Genomic DNA, 10401 nt, shown 5'->3' on the forward strand with positions numbered 1-10401 from the left:
TTTTTTTTTTGGAGGGGGTGGGGGTGGTTGGTGGTGAAAGTGGGGAACTGGACAAAGTTCTACATTATATAGAATAAAGAAGTACAAGATGCCTTCAGGACTCAAATCTAGGGGGGACAGAGAAGTATGTGTGAGCAATAGCAGAAACAGTTCCATCTGATTACCCAGATGGGGAACTAAACAGAGCTTTTATTGTATTATATACAATAAAAAAGTACAAGTTGCCTTCAGGACTTGGATCTAGGGGGTGGAGAAGTGTGCGTGTGTGAGCAGAAGTAGAAASAGTTCTGTCTGCTAACTTAGACGGGGCTTTGTGAATACTACTTCTGGCCTTTTTGACTTGCAAATGCAACTGAGGGACTAAATTCATGTATGTTTAGGGAAATGGATCTTGTTTTTATTTTTTAATATGTGGAAGACTTTGGCAAGGRAGGCAGAGTGGCAAGAAGGGGATGAGGAAAATGAGTGCTCTTTGAGTTGYGTGTAGAGAAGGCCTCTGTCAACCGTCATTTCATGATCTGTTGTTGCAGACGCATTTTGCTTCAGTTGCATACATGTTTTGCTTCAATTGCTGTCCAAGACCCAGATGAAGCATTCATATGTCTTTCATTTCTCTAGGTATGGCTGCTTAACTAGGGAGTGTGCAGCTTCCCCTGACGCACATGCTGTCAGCTTGATTTTATGTAAATTACTGCCCCATGGAGAGGAGAAATCTTGGCCTGGCTCTAGAGAAAGTCCGAGAATTGTAGAAGACCCAGTTGGCACAAACTGCTGGTGCAATTTGTCTTCCCATGTGAATCTCCTGCAATGAAAAATGGAGAATTGTTCTAATAATGTGAATTGTATGGGGAGCAATGTATGGAGATGCAAGTCCTGCCAGCTGAAGGTCAATGTGACTTCAGGGATTGTTACTAATGTGCTGCAGAATATAGATGGACTTGCAGGATAGTGTCCTCAGTCCTGAGGGTGATGGAGGGATGAGTGTTTTGTCAGAGACCAAAACATCAGCTAGTCAGGGTGCGTGAGGTCAATCTGCTTCAGAGGTGCAGAATACTGAATAGTACGGCTGTGCGTCAGTCCCAGACCAGCTGACCTGAACTCTGTGATGCTGTCTTCTGAATCTGTAGTTTTCAGTTTCACATGAAACCCTCTCTGCAGGCACTGCTCTTGTTAGCAGAATTTCTTCTAGAGATGAGAAGGAAAGAAAGTAACGTTATAAGTGGTTACTTCCTGGTGACACTGCCATCATCTGTTCTTCATCTCCCACTGGCTCAGAGGTGAGTATGCTGAACAGGAAAGAAGAAAGATGAGGTGAGCCTYCTCTGAGGAGTCCCACTGATTTTAATCTATTTAACTTTTAACACCTGGCACTTGTAATTTTTAGGTGCTAATCTAATGAAAAGTTGTATTTTATGCCTGTGGGCCAGGAGTAACATACGTTTCTCTTCTTTGTAAAGTGCTTATTGTTGCGTGGCAGAACTATTAAATTACAAAGTGGAGCTGAAATACCTGTCTTGGGGCAGTTTTCTCCAGACTGCCTGACTGAAGCTCAGGAACCTGTTATAATGCCACCATGCTAATGCTAAATACTTAGAGTTCCAACTGAGAATGAAGATATTCTCTCCTTGGCCCAAATTACTTAATGAACCTAAACAATGACTTAGATTCAATCATTCTACTTTATTTTTTAAATTGGTCATATGGGAGTTATTCTAAAATAATGTGTGTCTTTGGTCTGTTAGACCCACATACAGGTTGTCAGGTCTTGGGAGCTTGGTAGCTCAAACTGGAGACAGGTAGGGAGGCAGTGAGGAGGGAGTGCAAGGTYTGTTGCTAGAGTCAGTTCAGCATGCAGGTGTAAATAAATAGTTATTTAGAGCTTGTGGCTAAATGTTACCAAAATCGAGAAACAGACATTCCATCTTCCACTCTTGCGCTTTTGCTTTCTTTTTCTTTTTCTTTTATTTTTTTCTTTTTTTTTTTTTTGGAAGTTTTGGGCCCTGCTCTGACTCTAGTCTATTTTCTGAATGTGGCGATGGCTCTAGTTACTATGTTTCAATTTGCTTTACAAGTCTACATCAATTTTTCCTCTGTGCCTGTGAATAATACTTTGCAACCCAATGACACTTTGTAAATGGTACAAACCATTTCAGTGCATTCTCTCTAATTTCCTCCTCTCTCTTTCCTCACATCCTGTTGAGTAAGCCAAGTATGCAACTTTCTGTTTTATCCAGATTTTCGGCTTTTGTTCTATCTGTGGCAAGAAAAATGATACCCAGTCTTGTATGAAGCTAGACAGATGCTGACGTAAGATAGGATCCATAAAATGTGCTAGTATATATTTAACCTATAAAAATTTTTGAGAAAAAAAAATGACCTGGCAGAATGAGTTTATTRTATCAGCACTTTACATGATAACCTTAATGTGTAGGCTGACTTTAGCAAGGCAACTTTTTTATTTTATTATTTTTTTAAAATATGTGATAATTAGGATTCTATAAAAGATTCTGGTATTAAGTTGCTAAAACGTAAGTGTCCACAGTTAGTGATGTCTTAAAAGCAATGATTTATCTCAATTTGTGGGTACCTAACTTATGAAATGCTATATGTTGCTTATGTTATCCCCTTGTCAGCTGATTTGTATTAACTTCTTTGAAGTCTGTCTTATATCTGCTCGTTTCCAAGGTATTTGGATGAACTGAAATGGTTATGAGAATACAAACAGTTATCATGAGTTATCACTGTTAGACACATAGTAACTTATTAGGTGCTCATAATTCAATCGTGTGTCTGAGCCTTGAACTGAGTTGCTCATGGTTACACAAATAATCTGAGATAGAGCCAGGAGGAGAGGCAGGGTTTCTTGGCTCCAGACATTTTGCCCTTATCATGGGGTTATACTTGCTTACTCAGTGTATTTGTTATAATCATGTACTGCCTAGATGACTGTCAAATTAATGTACGGCATCAGATAATGATTTTTGGTTTTATTGGAAAACATGCCCCTTGTATGCAGTGCTTCAGCTGTCTCCTAGAATACCTTTTTCATCTGGTAGTGAAGGTAAATTGGGAACTCTGCCAGTTTTATGTTCATAGTAATGTAAATTTTTGCTTTTCTATATGCAAAGCTTTTTCAGAGAAGAAATAGGTGGTTACTCTTGCATATGTGGATTTAGCAGTAATTCAGTCACTCTGCATACTGTGCTGCAAGTGCAACAAAAGTGTACGTTTGAAAAAGGATTGGTAAAGAATGGTGAGCATGAAAAATAGGCAATTTGTCCTGGAACATCATGGCTACTCAACAAGCAGTCTTGATATTGCAAAGGAGAGTRAATTTGAAAGGAGGAGTATGACTTTCTTATTGTGCATACCTTATTGTGCACAAGTCATGTGGATGCRCATTATTTATATTTGTAGGTATTACTTCCAGTAGGTGGCTGACTGTCACTTTGCACTATCTTAAGTACTGTGAAATAACAGCTGTCACATCTCATGAGAACAACAGTCTATTCTAACAATACCATAAATCTGATTATTTGGTGTCCGTGAAGCCTGGAGACCACAGAAATGCTACATCACACAACAGTACTTCCCTACAAAATAAATAGCAAGCCATCCTTTGGTGTATTTTTAAAATCTATACAGTTGTCTCCTCAGGACAAATAAATACACAAATTAGGCACTGAAAAGATATTACTCACCCAACACAGTCTAGAAATAYATGCTTTGTTTCCTACAGAACATTTTTGAAGTTTTTACTTCATTTCAAATTTGAAAAAACCAACAAGCAAATGTGGCCCCAAAACATTGACTAGGAGGTTCTCCTACTTTGGGGAGGCTCTTTTCTTCAGAAATCCATTGAGATGCTTCGTATACTTGTTTCTTTATATAGAGACTATGCTTCCTCTTGCTGAAACTGTTTTAATGAGCAATTAGTAAATTTTTAAAAGAATCTCAAGTTTTGGTTGGAGTGAAAACATGAAAGAATAGTTCCTTCAGTGGGAGCAATCATTTCACAGTTATTTCTTACGCGGTAAGTTAGCAATCCTTCCAATGAATATTGTAACTCTAGGAAAGCTTAGTTTCCTGTGAATATAGCAATGTCCCAGGAAGCAAAACAAATATTTTTTTTTCAGCTGATTTGTAAAGGTCTATGAAACAAAAGTGGACATAATATTTAAAACCTTTTAAAAGTGAAAACAAAAGTTGTGATTTGAGGCACATACAACTGTGAAAAATTTATACAAATTGTTTTCCCTGCACAGGATTCTGGATTGTATTTTTTACAGTATCCGCTGAAACCAATAGCATCAGTGATGCTGTGTCAGCATTAACTTGTATTTATTTCATGACAAGTAATTTTGATCGAGAAGCTTGAATAAGTGGGCAGTAAAATGGCAGATGGAATTAAAAGTATATAAATGTGAGGCGACACTTGCAGGATAAAAATGCGTAAAATGATGGGCCTAGAGTTGGCCGTTACCACTCAAGAACAAGATCTGGGAGTTGTAGGACATGGGTCCAGGAAAACATCAGTTCTGTGCTCAGGAACAATAAGAAAAGTAAAACAAACATTAGGCAGAAGTAAGCAACAAAAAGAACATAATTATGCCACCATATAAAACCATTGTTCACCTGCCCCTTGAATGCTATGGTCAGTTCTGGTCCCTCGTACTTGCTGTATTAGAATAGGAGAAGATTCAGAAAATGACGGCAAGGATAATCAAATGGACTCATAGGAGGAATGATTAGAGCAGGTAGGGATATGATATAGGCCTACAAGACGATAAATGGTAATGAGGAGGTGGATGTCTTCTCTGGATGTCAGTTCCACAAAAAGAACTGATACTGGCAAGTCTTGGAAGAGATTTCTTTTGGGGTTAATAAACAGATAAACCTCTTCAGACTTGGGAATTCYTTGAGCAGAAAATATTTGGAGCAGAAAAAAGAGAAGGGAAAAAGACCATATGGGCTCACTGTGCTGTTTTCTAGGTGTTCACTTATAGGAACAGTTGGAGGCCATACTGGACTTGAAAGGTCCTTGGTTGAACTAGTGTAACCATTCAGGTGTTCTAAAACTCTTAAAATCCCATATTATGTTTAAATTTGTTAATCATTTGTCTGACTATTGCTTTTTGTGATCACCTTCCAACCTATTAACATCATCCTTCTGGTAAATAAAGTCTTGCAGGTGCATTTGTAACTTATCTAGATGTGATGTTTTCTCTGAAGAACTGAGATAGTCATTTCTTACAGCTATATAGATATAAATTCAGGTTTCATTTCTGTCTACTATTGCTCCTAGTTATCTTTCAGTACTGTTACTTTCCAAGGTAAATACTGATTCTGCACACTTGATGTTATTTTTCATTAGAAGAAATAACTTTAGTCTTGGTCTTTTTCAGCCATGGTGGTATTCTGTTACAATCTGACTACTAGGCCTAACCTTTTGAGAGAAAGATTATAAAAATTATGGCTAACTGGAAGTAATACAATCTGAATGATAAAATAAGAATTAAAGACAAACACATATAAGGGACACAATAATACAAAACTTGAGTCCTGTTTCTACTCCTCRTATTTTTACAGTTTGCTGTGAAAATGTTTGTGCGGGAGGGCAGAAAATCAGGAGCAGAGATTTGTTATTTACACATGCTATTTAGCCACATGCTATTTATCACATGCTATTTAGAAGTCCTGTCTTGTGAAATTAGACTTGTTAAGAAGGTCTGGTCAGTGGATTATTAATGATCTAAAATGACTTCAGCTAATTTGCAGAGGTTAGCAGCCGACGTAAACTTCAGCCTTCTCAGTTAATGTATTAGTAAAATATTTTCAAAGTATTCATTACATATCTCTCTCTGGAAAGCCAAATACATAGATAAAAAAGCTTCTCAAAAAAGATATCCAGGTTTAAGTACTCCTTTTATAAATTGATTCTAATTGATTAGGCTTAGGAAACCTAGACATTGTTCAGAAACATCTGAGATTGTCCCCTCTTTTTTATTTCTTCCTGTACACACACATATACACAGTATACACATAGTCCCCTGTGCCATGTAGTTGCCAGGCCTTCGAGTAACTGTGCAAAACTAGGCGCTCTGACCCTATACCTGTGTGATGCAAAGCCCCTAAGTACAAGTATATCTGTGCATAGCTATGGGATTTGCAGAGTGCCAATCAGATCAAAGGATACCACTGTCCCGTTCCTCATTTTTCCCTCCTCCCTGAACCAAATAAATCTATGTATATCCATAATTAGGTTTTCTTTTCAGATAGCAGCAGAGGAATGATGAACTGAGAGCTCCCATTTAACAGGGAGGGCGAGAAACAAGTATGTCCTAACTGGGGAATGCTGGAAGAGAGGTGGAGAAATCCCAGCTCCCAGTGCAATAATGATATGTCAGAAAGGATTTCTGACAAGAAATTGATTTTTTTTTCTTTTCCTCCCTCAAGTTCCATTTATTTATCATGAACTGTAATTGTAAGATTTTAATCCCCTAAGCGGAGGAAGGAAGTCAATGTTTACCAACTCCTGTAGCTAATGATATACCAGAAAAGCTCAAAGTATTTTTACTTAGCAGAGAGCAGCTCAGTGACAGCAGTGCAGGCCTGGAAGAAAGACAGCAAACTTGGCTTTTGCACTGCAACCAACTCCACGGTARGGGTTCTTTGCAAGGCCATCCAGGGTTACTGTTCCCTGCCCTCCACTGCCTATTTAAGAGGCTGTTACCCACAAAGTCACTGTCTGGACTGGGGAAAAAAGCAGTGGATTTTAAGGCACTTCCTAGCAGGGATTAGGAGGCTGGCTGGAAAGAACRATGAAGTCATCCCATCTCTGAATGCTGGGGTGGGTAAATAAACTCTTCAACCCCGCATATCCTTGAGCCCGGAGCTATTTACAAGAATGAGGAAGAGATAATTCAGAAACAAAACTGCGCGAGGATTCAGCGACTCATGGTGACTGTCAGTTGTTCTGATTACTCCAGAGCAAAACTGGTGTGATCTGAGAGCAGGTGTGGCAAATCAGTGAGGGTGTAGCTGTCTCTCTGAAATCTTGCTTTCTCACCAGTTACACCTAGGTATAAAATCACCAGCACATTCAGAAGCATGGAAAGGGATTCAAGCAACTCAATGTGAGTGTGGTCACTTCAGAACTTGGCCAGGTGCAGTGGATTATCAGACCTAATAGGAGCTTGGAGAGGAAGGATTTCAACGGGACTGTGATGTGAAGGATGCGCAGTATGAGTGAGAAAACTGATGCTGATTCCTKGTGTGGTTGAAAAGCCCAACAAAGTTGTTCATAGCCCTGTAAGTAGATGTGGGAGATTGGAAACTCTTCAGTAAAAGCTGTGCACACCATTCAGTGAAGAGGCTARTGATGCCTATCTTGTTTTGCTTTAATAGAAAAGGGAAGTTTTCCATGAAAGGACTTCTGTGATCTGAAGTTTCRTTTCTTCATACAAAGGGTACATGCTATGGGCCTTCTCCATCTAGATGTGAAGGCATAATTCCATGTACTGGAGGATTTAAATACAGTGAGTGATTTATTAGGAAGTTTGGGCAGTGCAGGGCCTTTTCTCRAGGGCTTGTGAATTGTCCAGAATTAATACCATGGAAAGTATGGTGGGGACTCTCAGGTCATTGCGGGCTGACAGGGCTAGGAGATCTGTGAACCACAGGCAGCAAGGTTGAGAATTGATAAATCAGCTAAATGTCATAGTCARCCTCTGTCTTATCTACAGCAGTATATGGCTTTATAAGCACTGTAACTGTCTGTAATTGTCTGGAAATATAGGTAAGGTATTATAGGACTTCATCTAAAGAGTTTAGGAGAATGAGTCTGTTAAATAAGATGAAAAATTGAGCAGAGAARGGGGCAGTAATGAGATGAGGAGGGTTTATAGCCTGATGTCCCCTCCCCACTGGATACAAACTATTTAGAAAGAATTCTGCATTCTGTAGTTCCCAAATTGATTAATAATTAAACCATCTCCTTGGCAGCATACTTTTCTCCCTTAATCATAAGGATAGTAAAATTGTATCCCTTCTGATTATTTCTAAATGAAAAAGAAGCATACTTTTTGGATAGTACAGTTCATATGGGGCATATTTAAATAATGGTAAAGCCCAGGGGCAGGTTTACTTCGGTGTTGGACATACTTAGTTTCAGAACTCCTGAGCTGCTCTCAGCTGCCCTCATCTGGCTATTCAAGGTGTGCAGATGTCCTTCAGCCTCTACCATCTTTGTCAAAGAGCCAGCAACAAGAGCCCATTCCAACCTGAATGCTTTCCTTTCCAGAATCTGCCTTGTCAGTTTGTTTAGTTTCCAGCACGCAGCGTCTTGGGTGTTCAGGGTCCCTTCAGCCTTGACAGCAGGGATATGTAGGTCTTCGACCAAGAGAGGTCTTGTACCCCTCAGGAAGTGTGCAGAAACTTGCAGAGCTGAACTCTAAAAATAAAGCTCATTGTCTTTCCAAACTGATAATGTGTAAAGCCACTTGTTCTAATAGTTGGAGAAGTATTAAGAGAAATCTCTAAAAACTTATTACATTTCATATACTTGAATTATTCATATTTGGGCAGTATACCACTTTCATATTCTTGATTGTGATGGTTACTGAAGGGTAACATTTGTAGTTCTACTGAAACGAGGTAATATCAAAATGGTTAGGTACCCGTAATGTCTAACCAGAGCAATACTCGTGAGCCACAATCTGCACTGCTTTGTGGATCCRCCTCTTCTCCAGTCAGCCTTTGCTCTAGATCCAAAGCAATGATATGCACAGCCTTTCTTCTCTAATGCTCTGAGAAGGGTTGGGTGCAGGGTATGCTCTTCTGTCCAGAGATGTTCCTCTCTCCAGCAAAATGCTGGGGCACAGGAGAGCTAACGTGCAAACTGTGTGTTCTTCAGAGTGGGGTGAGGAGTGAAGTGACTGTGCTGAGGGTAGTTGTACGCTCCTATCTTGTGTTGTAATCTAGTCTGTGAAGAGGTCTCATCTCCTAAGTGGGATGTATTTTGTCAGGAGAAAGGTGAAAGCTACAAACTGTCTTGTTCATTTTGAGTGTGTCTCATCAGGAAAGCATAGCCTTATAGGATCTAGTACTGAGCAAGAAAACAACAGGTTTCATCCCAAGAGGCTGGAATAGTGAGAAAGGATACCTCTCCCAAAATGCATTCTGGCCTCCTGAGATATTAAAACAAGATTCTAAGCATGTTTTAATATGCAACTCTGTGTGTTACATAGTGGCTTTCCAATCCTGTTCAGTTTAGAAGGACCATTTGAATGCATAAAGTTGTTTTTTAAGGCTTTAACTTCAGGACAGATCCAAACCGAGGAAGTGGTCTTCCTATTTCTGGCAAGACTAATTTCAAAACTTTCTGGAGTCAAGGGTATGACCTGGCAGCCGATGGGAATAGCGACTAAACGTCAAGTAGCAAACTCTTTCTTTAAAATCTTAGGCACAGATATGCTCCCAATTCTTTTTATCAACTTCAAAGCTATGATACCATCAAAAGACAAGGGACCGTACCTTGGTTTAAAGTGCTTGAAGGTAACATTGAAAAAAATTGATTTCTTCCCAAGTCCCCTACTGCACAGGACATACAGTGCATCTTTACAGAATCCACCAGCGTCCTCAGAATACAAAGACCCACGGCCTGAACTGTGCCAGCGCTGCCTTGAGGCGCTCCAAGGAGATGGGCTAGGATGGAGTTGCACTGTCCTCTGCTCCTGCTTTCCGGAGGTCAGCCAGCCAGTCCTTGGTATACTGGAGAGCAATTAGAGAAAACAAAACAAAACCAAAAGCAGGTCAGTGTAACATTACTGCGAGTCTGGCACGGACCACTTATCTTCTGAATTAACTTTCACACTATTTTTTGATAAAGTTGTTGTTGCCCTACTCGGACAGCAGCTTTTTTTCTCTTTCCTGTGGAGAGACTTTGGGACCAAATGTTTGCTGAGGTCATGCCAAAAACAAAGAGAAGGAAAAAGGAGAATGTATCCCCAAAAGAGTCAAGCAGGGGTGTCCTGTCTCTAAAAGACTTAAGGCAGAGGCTGCTACAGTGAGGAGAAAAACTGGCATTGCTTTGGGTTCTCATCACCGAGACTGTCTGCGTTTTCTTCTCTTCTATCTCTGTGGCAGCTAAAATAAACACAGCGTAAGAAAGGCAGCGAAGCAGGAGCCTGACTAATCACAGAGTCTCTACCTGTGAAAGCGCAGTCGTTTGCCTAGCACAGCACACTCCTCAGCAGTTCCTGTGCTGGCATAGTTCAKCCCCATCTCCAGAAAATGTGAGCTGCCAGAGGCGCTTCTCTGTTGCGTTAGCAGAGAAGAGGTTGTTGATGTGACTGCACTAACCTGGAGGAGGAGCAGGACAGGCAGGTGGCCGAGTCCCCG

This window comes from Rhea americana, unplaced genomic scaffold (genome assembly GCF_003343005.1).
Source record: "Rhea americana isolate MKP2758 unplaced genomic scaffold, rheAme1 scaffold_54, whole genome shotgun sequence".
Lineage (NCBI taxonomy): Eukaryota > Metazoa > Chordata > Aves > Rheiformes > Rheidae > Rhea > Rhea americana.